The 12,242-nt window shown below is 42.9% G+C and overlaps 1 protein-coding gene across 1 annotated transcript in view; it reads right to left on the bottom strand.

The window, feature by feature from the left end:
* BRD4 (bromodomain containing 4) overlaps nt 1–4,552 on the bottom strand; it is a 110,261-nt gene extending 105,709 nt beyond the window's left edge. The window contains exon 1 of the mRNA XM_044454086.1: nt 4,343–4,552. The gene's annotated coding sequence lies outside the window, so the exon portion shown is untranslated. The remainder of the gene's footprint in view (nt 1–4,342) is intronic.
* Between the last annotated feature and the right edge of the window lie 7,690 nt (nt 4,553–12,242).

Here is a 12,242-nt window from a genome sequence, read left to right as displayed (position 1 = left end):
ATGCCTATACTGAGAAATAACAGTCTCACTTTTGATAGTGATAACAGATCAGGACAAAATGAATTTATTCATAAACCATGGATGGAAAGGTGCCTTACTCATTCAATTCCAAACATCTGTAATACTGTAAGTTGAAAAAAGAAGTTTCCTTTCTTGACCACATAAGAAAAACCCTCCAGGCAAGAAGCAGAAAGTAGGGAGTTGAATAAAAAGAGGATACCTCAAAAGAAAGCTCAGAATAGGTATCCATTATCAAAAGGTTTAGATGGTTCCTCTTAGGGAAACAAACACCATAAAGCAAAACTCTGACAAGCTCAAAGACAAAAATCCAAATTCCTAACCTCACCACTAAGTTTCCACAAAGAATGCCAAACTATTACATTTCTATATAGCCATGCCTTCTATCAAAAAAACATACCCAGTTTTCTGAAGAGTCTTACAGAACCAACTAAATGTGCTACCAAAACAGAAGGCGCATAATAAGCAAGGGTATGCTTCAGACCAAAAAGAACTACACCAACAGCAGGGAGTAAGTTAGCAGAAAACTCTGCCCTGAATACAGGCTACAGCATCAGAAGTCACAGCAATGTGAAAAGGTGCAATATAGGTACTTAGCTTCCCCCTCTACTTATGCTTCCTACAAATCACTAAAATGCTAACTACTAAGTGTTGACCTAACAGATACAACCACATCACCACCTGGATATCAGAAATTATATCACTATACCACTGCCAGCCTGAATGTAGACAATCTGTGCTAACAGTTAATACTAAATTGAGCAAATGTCAGCATGATAGTATAGAAAACTGCAATGGGGTGTTTGCATAAAGTCAAAATTGCAAATTCAAACTGCACTATGCATCTGAAGAAAGTCTTCGTATCAAATCAGCTTTACACATTGCACCATCCTATATAGGACAACAGACAAAACATAGACACTGCCAGGTATGAAAGACAGAAGTGTATTTGGCTTTATACACATCTGAAAAATACAAAACAGAGTAAATCCTAAACATGTGTACATAACCAGAAACATGCAAGATAGTGCACATGATTTCTTTCCTACCATTTTGTAGGCAAAGCTGGCTCATGCACAAGCTTTCAGATGAAGCACAATAAATGACCAAGAAAATACTACCTCCTACTCTGCTAAAATCATGCAGAATAGCTTGTAGGCAAAAACCACATGGCTAACAAGGTACAGGCTAACCGTAAGAACAGCTCTATTCCTGATGACATTCTACTGTGGTCCCTCTTGAATACTCAGACTCTATGGGATTTAGGTAACAGATTTTAATGTCACAAGCACTGATTTAACTACTAGCCAATCCAAACATACTGCAATATTTTTCATGAAAGCAGGGAGATTTGCTTTTAGCAAATCGTTAAGGAATCTGCAACTGCTGGTCCTCTAATGCAGTATGCAGAAGGATCAGCAGGTGCCACTGGGTGCAGCAAATTAGTTTGAATATCTAATTTATACTCATTCCTTTACTACCATAGTTTCTGTTGGAGGTGGGGGAAGGTACAAAGGAGAACTGAGAAGCACAACACACCAGCTGGGTGGTCCCATTACAAGTTTAGGAGTAGAGAGCATTCCAGAAATTTAGGGCACAAGCTATTCTTGTCCAGTTCTGATCTTCCTATAGATGATGATGTCTCCACAAGTTAAAAAATGCTGCAAGGAAAACATCTCAACAGATCAGGTTGGTGCAAGACACTGTTATGTAAGCTACCCTTTTGTAGTTTAAAAGTTGGACTGCCTGGGGGCAAGCAAGTGTACTTGACCATTTGCGGTTTCTGCTTTATTTCCAGAATTGTTCAGTAATACTGCTCAGAATGCTGGGTTACTGATAAAAATGCCAATTAGAGACCTGATTCACATGTAATAACTAACTAGAGAATAAACAACCTGTAGTCAGTCAAGAATAATGCCAGGCAAGCTGTCAACCATATACTTGCCAATTCCACTTTACTCTAACAACCTAAGAATATCCCATTTCTGGGTTGGGGTTGTTCATCTTGAAATACATACCCACTGGCTCATTGAGAAGGGAACAATAAATGAGGGTTTAAAATTTTAATTAATTTCTTCCTGAATAATAATGGACAAACTAGGAACACTAAGCATCTGGGCAGTTTACTGAAGTAAGAGCAGAGGCAATGAACAGGAAGGTGGGAAAGAGCTCCTGTGCAGCTCCAATCAAACATGTGTTGTTTAATTTGTAGTTCATTGTTACATGCAAAATGTGTTGGAGATGTAAGTCAACAACAAACTATGGGATAACACTATGTTGTTTCTCCCTCATCTAACCAGAATCCTGGGTTTGAATGTTATGCTGCATAATACAGGAATAGTGTGTCCCTGGGATGTTTTGGAAGTTGTCATAAGGCAGAATGTTCACTTGAGCACATGGGGTAACGGTTACATGCAAACACAATCTATATCAACAGCCAGGGAAATCCATCTGCATTAATACAATGCCTCCAAATTTAAATTATCAAACTATACATTGTTTTCAGGTTCAATTCTATTGTCACTTAACTACATGATTTATAAACTGAAGATTTGAACTACAGTCTAACATTTAGTTCAAAAGACCTACTAGCAATACTGATGAAAAACCTTGGGAAAATTAATATAAACCTAACTAACTAGAATTGCAACAAGACAAACTTTTTGGTAAAGTGAAACCATGAAAATGCATGATTGGTTTTATCTCAACATAATAAATGTTATGATTATGAACATTATACAAGTCAGAGCCACCCCATAGTTTATTAAAATCTCATACATACAAATTCTAGCAAGTGACCCTCCATAATAATTTCCTAAGTTTTGCAAATGTTTTAATAAGTGACAAGATAAGCTATAAACCAACATGCCAGCTTCTTTTCAACCAGGCATCTGCAGATCTACTAAGAATGATGTCCTTTAAAAGTTCAGGAATATCAAAGATTTTTAATTAGGTGATCAGTTTCTACTGGAACTTCTTCTAAAAAGGTAAGTGAATTATAATCTCTGCCTAAACTTAGTTTCTACTGAACTATATGGAACGTTAGAACTACGCGGCTTTCCTGAGGGCAATGGAAAAGAAAGGAAGAGTGTAGTTCCATGTGCTGAACACCTAAGCGATACTTCAGAGGAAACAAACTGGAGCCTAAAAATAACAGCTAAGATCCTAGCAGATCTCCGAATCTGATCACAAGTGAGTTCCACAGGGCTTTTTTTTTTCCCTTAGGTATGTAGCCGCCGACTGCGGCCTTGCTAAGAAAAATACCGTTTGCCGCGCATCCTTAGCCCATTCTTATCAGACTGCAAAACAAGAAATGCCGGAAACCAATTTTTTTTTTAAAAAGTACCAGTTCGAGCCAAGATGCCAGACAACAAGGCCTCCACTCACAGGGAGTCACTGGGAGGCAAGGTACAACCAGAGCTGCTGCTGAAATATCTAAAGTGGGGGCGGCGCTAGGGCAGGACCAGCGGTCGGCCAGGCCTGGAGGAACCGCAACCTTTGGCAGGCAGGACAGAGCACGGCGCGAAGAAACGGAGTCGCCTGGTGCACTCTATTTCGAGGAAGGAAAGAGTCAGTCAACCCCCTCCTTGACTGCTGCTACCTCGTGCCTGTTTGCCCGCCGGCCGGCCGGCCATCCTCCTTACCGGAGTCGTGGCCGCTACCACCGTTTCCCCTCCTGCTCGATGACAAAATGGCGGCGGCAGGAAGTACCATCAGCACCCGCCCCGCCCAGGCTCGCTCACTGCGCCACCCGCGCACCGGAGTCAGAGACACTCCGCTATTTTCTCTCACACCCGCACAGGCGCATACCCCAAGAGTCAACAGGCCGAATGCGCGAGGAAAGTGAGGAGTGCACCTACAATGTAAGCCGGTTTCATAGCGGTACGCGCTGAGGACACGGACATACTTACGACAATCACGTACCCTACAGGGAATAGAGAAGCCGCTCTTACGCAAACTCCGCAGCCACCAAAAACCTTCCACAAACCTACCGCAATCCGCGTAACCGTGCAAAATAGCGAGCCATCTCCTACGCAAGAAGCCGGCGCAGAACTTAGCCACCAACTACGAAATATGCACAAATACAAAAGAAATAAGATGCGCCCTTCAGTAGCAAGAAACACAAGGAAGAATCCCACGAACAGACAGAATAGATCGTAAAGGTTCGCCTAAGACCTTTGCGCAATAGGCCTCCGCGCAAAATGCGTAATCCGCCTGACGCAACGGTCACATTACGCAATGCGGGTTACGCCGGCAAGACAACGTAACTGAACAAGGAGAATACCAACCCCCGCAACCGCTCCCGACCCGGCCCAGCTCTTACCTGAAGCCAAGCGAAGAGTCAGACCAGGCCGATTTGTCACTAAGCTCCTATCAGACCAAATCCTACAATGTCCAAGGTTCACGGAACGCGCCGCACTCCGTAGAGGGGGGTGAAAGACTACAGCGAGCCGAGCAAAGCAGACAGAGCGACGGGCAGCGGGACCAGCAACGGCGGCGCTAGACTGACCTCACCGCGCAACGCGTTACGTCATCGCGTCAGAAGCCACGCCTCGAGTCAGGTTCCCTTATCTCAGGGCCACGCCCCCTATAGCGAGAAGTGTTGGGACAGCGAGCGGGTGGAATTTCTTTCCCGGTGTCATGCAGAGGGAGAGCCTAACAATCGAGAGTGGAGGAAAGATGCTGAGGCGCTGCAGCCCTAGAAGGATGCTTGAAAAAAGGAATTCCTGCTGCCTCCAAGTAGCGTTGTTGGAAAAAGGAGTCTCTGCCCTTAAGACTGGAGGAACCTCGTCCTGTTCTCCCCTCCCCTTCTCATAGGGGAGGCAAGCCTCTTGCTACTTGATAGAAAGCATCATCCCGCCCTCGTCTACCTCTGATATCGAAATCCTACTCCCACCGCATTCACACTTGCTCTAGAAAGACATCAGCGCCCAGTTACTGTGCCAACACAGTTATGCGCTTGCCCAGAAAAGTGTGCGGCTACTTGTGTGTGTCACATGGCTCTTACAGCCTGTTAGCCCAGCACTGACCGTGTCTGCCCCAGCATGCCGTTGGTGCTTGATCATAAAAATAATTGCCGCTCAGGCCGGAGTGCCCGGTGGTGTTTCACTTTCTCCAGCACCACCTCTGGAAGTGTGTTACTGTGGTGCACAGAAGATGCGAGGCTCTCGAGCGGTGGGGGAAACACCCCAAGTGGAATTGCAGCATCTTTAAAAGGTGGCAAAGCAGCGATCCCCAACCTGGATGCCCTTTGGGCGGGTGGCGTTGAACTCCCATGCTGCTCTAGCCATCATAGCAACCTGAAGGATTATGGACGTTGTGGTCCCAGCACATTTGGAGGTTGCGAGGTTGGAGAAGGTTGCGAAGAAGTCACACGGAGAAGGAGGCGAAGACCAGCTTCTGGTCTATCCAGTGCGCCGCCAGCCGCCTCCCTCTGCAGAACAAAATCGCCCGAGTGATAAGTTGTGCCCTTGTTCTCCCAGCTCAATCAGTATTCTTCCAACAGGACGCAGACCGGAAAGAAGAGGAGGAACGGGAGGGGGAGCCTTTGTTCACCTCCTAGCTCAGAGGACTTTGACTATACATACTTGTTCCCTTCCGACCAGCAGCAGCGATGGCGTAACTGGCGAGGGGCCACAAAGGCGGAAGCACTTTGAAGGATAAAAATGAAACCAACAAACCCATGCCTGCTTTATCCTTGACTTTTCAGACCAAGGTGAAAGGACAGGGGGGTTGGATGAGAGGGAGGATGAGGCTCATAGTTCAGACCTCATAGTTCAGCAGTGCCCTTCTCTCCACCTATTTTGCTCAGCAAGCCTTACTAAGAAAACCCGAACATCTAAGCATATCCCATGACCCCAGCGCTGCGCAGACAACACCATAAACCATTTTACTAGTGATGACTACTGACAACAGAGATGTTTCTTCTGTTGCCTGATTTAATGGACTAGGCCTGGGGAGGGGAGAGGGGCGCACGTCTGGGGGATTATACTCTGGAATCTGGAATTACAAAGTGGAATCTGGGCCACTTTGTAAAAGACAACTACAGAGTCCTGTCTTATGCAGAATAAGTATGTACTGTATTTTTTGCTCTATAAGACGCACTTTTTCCCCCTCAAAAGGGGAAATGTCTGTGCGTCTTATAGGGCGAATGTGTGTGTGCCCAACACCCAGGACGCTGCCGGCCGGCCTGCACCATGTGGCACCACCTGGCCGGCACCCGCTGGGCGCACCCTGCTCCACCCCCCTCCTCCGGTGCAGGTGAGAGCTGTTAATCACAGGTCAGTGTGTGTTTTCAAATGGCAACCGTCTTTTAATGAAGCCCATGGGGAAGTGATGGGGAATGTGCCTGTGATTATCAGGAAGCTTTCCATGGATCAGTTATCTGTTAGTTGATCAGACACATTTTTTTAGGATCAGTGGATATTTGAACAGCATTACCTTCGTGTACAAAGTTTATTCTTCAAAGGCTGCTTAGTCCGCTGTGTGTTTGATTTACCGTACAATATCTCATTTTTTGTCAGAAGTTTTTTTCTATTATTTACTAGTAGGGCAGCGTGGACATTACTGGTTTTTTTAGATTTGTTATTGAATTGTCTGCAGCAGCTCTTGTATAACTGGATTCCTTCAATAATTCCACTACTAAGAAAGTGATGTCAGTGATTGTGAGCAACAGAGCTTCATAAATTCTGACTCTAGTGATGATGAGTTCTATGGGTTCAATGAAAACTAGAAGAGTACTCAAACTTTAAAGTCTTTCTTTTGTTAATGACAGTGATGATGGTTCTTAATGCCACTGTCGACTGCTGTTCACTTTACAAGGTTGAAATACGGTATTACTGTATTCTGTTATAGTTTATTAAATAGTTTAGTAAACCATTTGATTCAGAGTATTTTTTTCCTTGTTTTCCTCCTCTAAAAACTAGGTGCATCTTATGGTCAGGTGCATCTTATAGAGCGAAAAATACGGTATGTAGTTACTACAAGTTTTTAAAAAGTAGTATCACATTTTCTATTTGTATGTTCATCTCCAAGCACAGGGGAATGCGTATATTCATGCGAATGTAGCAGAAGGGTGTGCACCCTACTGGAACAACAGAATCCCAATACTACTATCCATCATGTCTACTCAGTTTCTGGAAGTATTTCATGTGCCATTGATTTTTTTGGTCCATTCTAAGCATATCACCACTGTTCTTATTACCATAAGCAGAACAAACTTCACAGCACACCCTATGGCAGGCATTTCCACGCTGTTTAGGCCAGCATTTAGAATCTTCAATGTGCTGTCATGAGTGTTTCACAAAATGGCTGCCTAAGTAGGTGTGTCCAGTTACAAAAAAAATATTTCCCAATGGTCCAAGTGCTGAGGCTAAAAGAAAAGAAATATAAAGTAGAAACAGGGTTTGATCTCTTGCACATGAAACCACTGCTTTGCACCCACAATCAGGAGTCAATGGGAAGTACTGGTTACAGTTTTGGATTGGGTCTCAGGAGTGTCCTAGTTTCCACTCAGCCATGCAACTAGTTGATTTTGGCTCAAAGATGCAGACAAGCTCAACCTAAACTACCTCACAGGGTTGCTGTGATGATAAAAATGGGAAAGGGGAGGAGAATTATGAGTCACCTTGGGTTCCTTGCCAGAAAAAGGAAAGATTATAAATACATTTTCTGATCCAAACTTGTTCTCCTGTGCCCTGGACATTCCATAGTCTCCTTAGAAGGTACCAAAACAAAAAACATTATCTATTTGGAGTTCTCTTCCTGCCACCTCAACTTACCTTTTTCTTCTTTCTGGGTGGCTCAGCATTTTTTAAAACATAGGTCTGGGAAGCAACTACCTGTCCTTATTTTCTAAGAATGCTTTTGCAGCTCATGCAGAGCTCAAAAGCATTCTTGGAAATAAAGATGATGCTAAAGGAACAATGCCAGCCTCTAATTACAAGAAAGAATTTAATGGTTAAATATTAAAAATGAAAATCAGTGGGGCTAAGGAGTATAGTAGGCACCTAGGGAGATGTTTGGTGGTCAACCCATCCATATTGGAACAAGTCCTATGTATTAAAGAGAAATGAAATAAATAGTAATAATTTCACTCAACACTGGTTAAGTCTCATCTGGAGTAGTGTGTTCAGTTCTGGTCACCACAGTTTAAGAAAGATGCAGACAAGCTGGAAAGGGTTCAGAGGAGGGCAACAAGGAAGATTGAGGGACTGGAAACAAAGCCCTGTGAACAGAGATCAAAAGAACTGAGCAGGTTTAGCCTCAAGAAGAGAAGACTGAGGGGCGATATGATAGCACTCTACAAGTACTTGAAAGGCTGTCACAAAGAGGAAGGCCAGAATCTCTTCTCAATCATCCCAAAGTGCAGGATACAGAATAATGGACTCAAACTACAGGAAGTCAAATTCCAGCTAGATGAGGAAAAATTTCCTGTTAAGAGCAGTACAATAGAACGAATTTCCTAGGGAGGTCATGGACTCACCCACAGTAGAGGCTTTTAAGATGCAGCTGGATGGTCATCTGAGAGGAATGGTTTAATTTGGAGTCCTGCACTAAACAGGGGGTTGAACCTGATGGCCCCTTCCAATTTTACTATTCTATGATTCTAATAATAATGCTTATTGTGACAGTAAGATAAAGGTTAAGGTTCCCCCGCACGTATGTGCTAGTTGTGTCTGACTCTGAGGCTAGTGCTCATCTCAGTTTGTAAGCCAAAGAACCAGTACTGTCTAGAGAGACTTCTGTGGTCATGTGGCCAGCATGACTAGATGCCGACATGCACAGAACGCTGTTACCTTTCCCACTGAAGTGGTACCTATTTATCTATTCTGAAGAGAAGAGCTGGGAGAGGCAAGAGCTGAGACAAAGCAGTAGACACTCACTGTGCAGATTCGAACTGCTAACCTTCCAATGAACAGTCCAGAAGCTCAACAGTTTAACCCTCTGTGCCACCTGCATCCCTATTGTGAGAGTACTTTTGTCCATATATTTTATTGTTGGAGGGAGGATAATGCAATTAATACCATTTTAGGGAATTTAATTTGCAGCAGAGTTTATTAGGGCTGAACCCAACACCTGCTTTTAGTAGCAGGGTTCAACCCAGAGATATGAAAAAAAGCCCAAAACTGAACACGGGAAACTATCTTCCTTGAATAACCTTAAGTGAGTCCCAATACATGTAAGATGAAACATGAAGGCATAGCATCCAAATTTGAGCCCCAGTATTTAGCTCTTTAGGAAAGCAGTATTTTTCCTCAAGGTCATGTATATGATTCATGTATCATATTCCACCCCAACTACAGAATTACAGCATAAAATCATCTGAAAGACATCAACAGGTAGAGAGAAAGCATTTGCATTTTGCATATGAACTGTAGTTCCTGTTTGCAAATGAACTATTGCACATTGGCATTTCCCCAATGGCATCTCTAGCCCAGATATCCCTTCCACTATCACACTTATGCCTCCTTTTATTTCTTTTATTGGAAGAACATTTCACATGACCAGTGCTATCAAGGTAACAGGTACTTTGCTTTTTGTGGTGTGTGATTTTCAGTAGCAGAGTTTTCAGTATAAACACATACATGGAGTGACTTCTTGAGAAATTGTAGCTCACCATATATGCTTGCTGCCCTGTGATTAAACAGTTTGCAGATCATGGCAGAACCAGACCTGGGGCTGTGTGGGCCATCTTGTGTGGAGCCTATGTGTCACAGGAGTCTAACAATGATGACAGAGATCATGCTTAAGGTTATGCTGTGAACAGAGAGACATGAAGATAGGGTGACTGATCTGTTACCCTGCTCTTCTTTTCCTAGCATACAACTCTAGGGCAAACATGATTTTACTATGCTTAATAAATTTATGCTGATCAAAATTAAAAGCAGACCTAAGGATTTAAGGAAAGACAGGGTGTACAATGAGACAAGCTTGCCTGTCATTGTGGAGAATCACAAAAAAGGTCAAAGAAACATCCCATTCTTAGGGAACTGGGGGGGAGGGGATTTTTTATTTTCAACCAGTATGGACATCCTGTAAATAAGCAATTAAAATTAATATCTAGGGTACAATTAGGGCTGCTCAAAAGATGTAAAACACTGAAAGAACTTTCAATTTCCTATTGTACATAATGGAAGCAATGATAGTCGGGAGGGAACATAATGAAACAAGTCCAACATGACAGACCGCTACACTGCAATTGCTTTAGGCTTTCCAATAGTATATAGGCAGGGGCCGGTCAGACTCTTTAGAGCACAAGTTGTTTTGACAATGACTTGCCCTTTTTATTTCTGCAAACACTATATTAAGCAAACCTAAGAGGCAACAATGGGAAGTTGCATGAATTGATCCCCACATGATGCATATGTAATCGAGGCTGAGAAGCAAGACTGAGACACCCTTGTTTGAGCTGACAGCAACACTGTCCCACAGCCCACAATTTAAAATACTATCCCCATTAATTTATTTCCACTTCAGATTAGGGGCTGATTTTTCCCCATAGCCTTCTACAATGGAAGACAGTTTCTGCATTTATTGTAGTCTTTTTGTACTCAAAAATGAAGCCAATATTTGCGTCTCTATGTATAAAAATACCTTAACAATGGACTTCACATGCAGCAACTATACATGTTTTTATATATGATGATTTATCATCTTGGAGCATTTGTCTACCTCATTATATTCTAATTTAAGTGCAGCAGCTTTCCTGAGTCTCAGCTGAGTTCTTTCCCAAGGCAAAGACTGCATTCATCTACTACTGGTGTATTTTAAACAGAGATGCCAGGGATTGAATCTGAGCACATGACACCAAGTGTCAAAATACAACCTGTATGACATGCAAAGAAAAATCCTAATAAGATATTCCACAGCACCATCACCCTACATACAACTTAGAACAAACTGTTGCAAGTAATTTAGAAGGCAGTGCATGTCAGATCCATTTTTCCCAGAAATACCTTAGCTAACATAATCAAACTTGAGCAGTCTGTGTACCATAGCTTTCATCAGGTTTGTGAGTATTTGTGGTATGACCTTATGGCTGTGCTATGTGCCTTTTTTCACAAGACCTGAGTAAATTATAAAGACTGCTCTGCCCATTCTGAAGGTACTGCTATAAAAGGAAAAATGCTTCAAATTCACACCCCAAAGCAACAAGTTGTAGCAACTGTGAGGTATAGTCAGTAATTTGTGGGAAGGGTTGTAAATATGAGTCCACGCAAATGCAGCCGAACTATAAAATACTGCAACATTGGTAATACAATTCTGTTTCTCACTAGTTTGGCTTTAAGTGGGGGGGGGGGGAGTTGGCTATCCTTTGGACTGCAAATAGAACACTGAAGCTATGGAAACCAAAGAATGACCAGTGGCACAGTTCTATGCCCCACACCCTTGATGGAGGTTGTCTCTGAAGATGGAGGCTTACCTGCAGCCTATGCCCAGAATGGGATAAAGTGGCAGCCATCTCTGTTGTTATCAGACATTTGATATAGACATGTTTTTGACCATCTATACAAAGTGCCAGAAAAGGAGGTGACTTGGATGCCAGTAAGAATCAATGCCAAGCCCTTGGCTACAGCCTTCTCCCCTATGTGACCCCTGGATATGACCCCTTTGAGGCCCAGTTATGACTTCAGCAGAGGAGCCAACATGGTTCTTTTCATACTTGCTGCAAAGGGGACAGGGCAGGGAATCAATTTGTGGAATCTCAGCTCCAAGATGACAGAACTGAGCTGGGACTCTGAATAATCCTATGCCATCCCAGACAATGTTGAAATACTGTAAGACTGTGCCTTATATAAAATTCCTAGGAGTTGGCCATAGCTTTCATCCTTCTTTGCTCCCCACCCCCAAAACTAGAAGAAGCACAAATATTATCCATCTGCTTAAAATTGTATATGCACAACAGAATTCAACTTCCATGGCACACAGAGGTTTTTTTTAAGGCCTGGAGGAATGTTATCCATGGGGTCACAATGGGTCAGATGTGACTTTGGAACTAACAACAACATACCTGCAAAACAAGATAGAGCAGGAAATTCTGGGAATAATCATGTTTATATACAATCAAAGACTCCCCTTTCATTTGCAGATCCAGTTAACTCTCAACATCTTTAGACAGCTTGACTTGCTGGGAGTTGTAAGACACTCGTAAGCATGTATAGGTTTGCACTTTTAAAGAACACACATCCACAAACACACACGCTCGTTATAGAAATACAAAC

Source organism: Varanus komodoensis, unplaced genomic scaffold (assembly GCF_004798865.1).
Source record: "Varanus komodoensis strain SLA01 unplaced genomic scaffold, ASM479886v1 scaffold7_1, whole genome shotgun sequence".
NCBI classification, from domain to species: Eukaryota; Metazoa; Chordata; class Lepidosauria; order Squamata; family Varanidae; genus Varanus; species Varanus komodoensis.
This window is presented reverse-complemented; position numbering and strand designations above follow the sequence as displayed.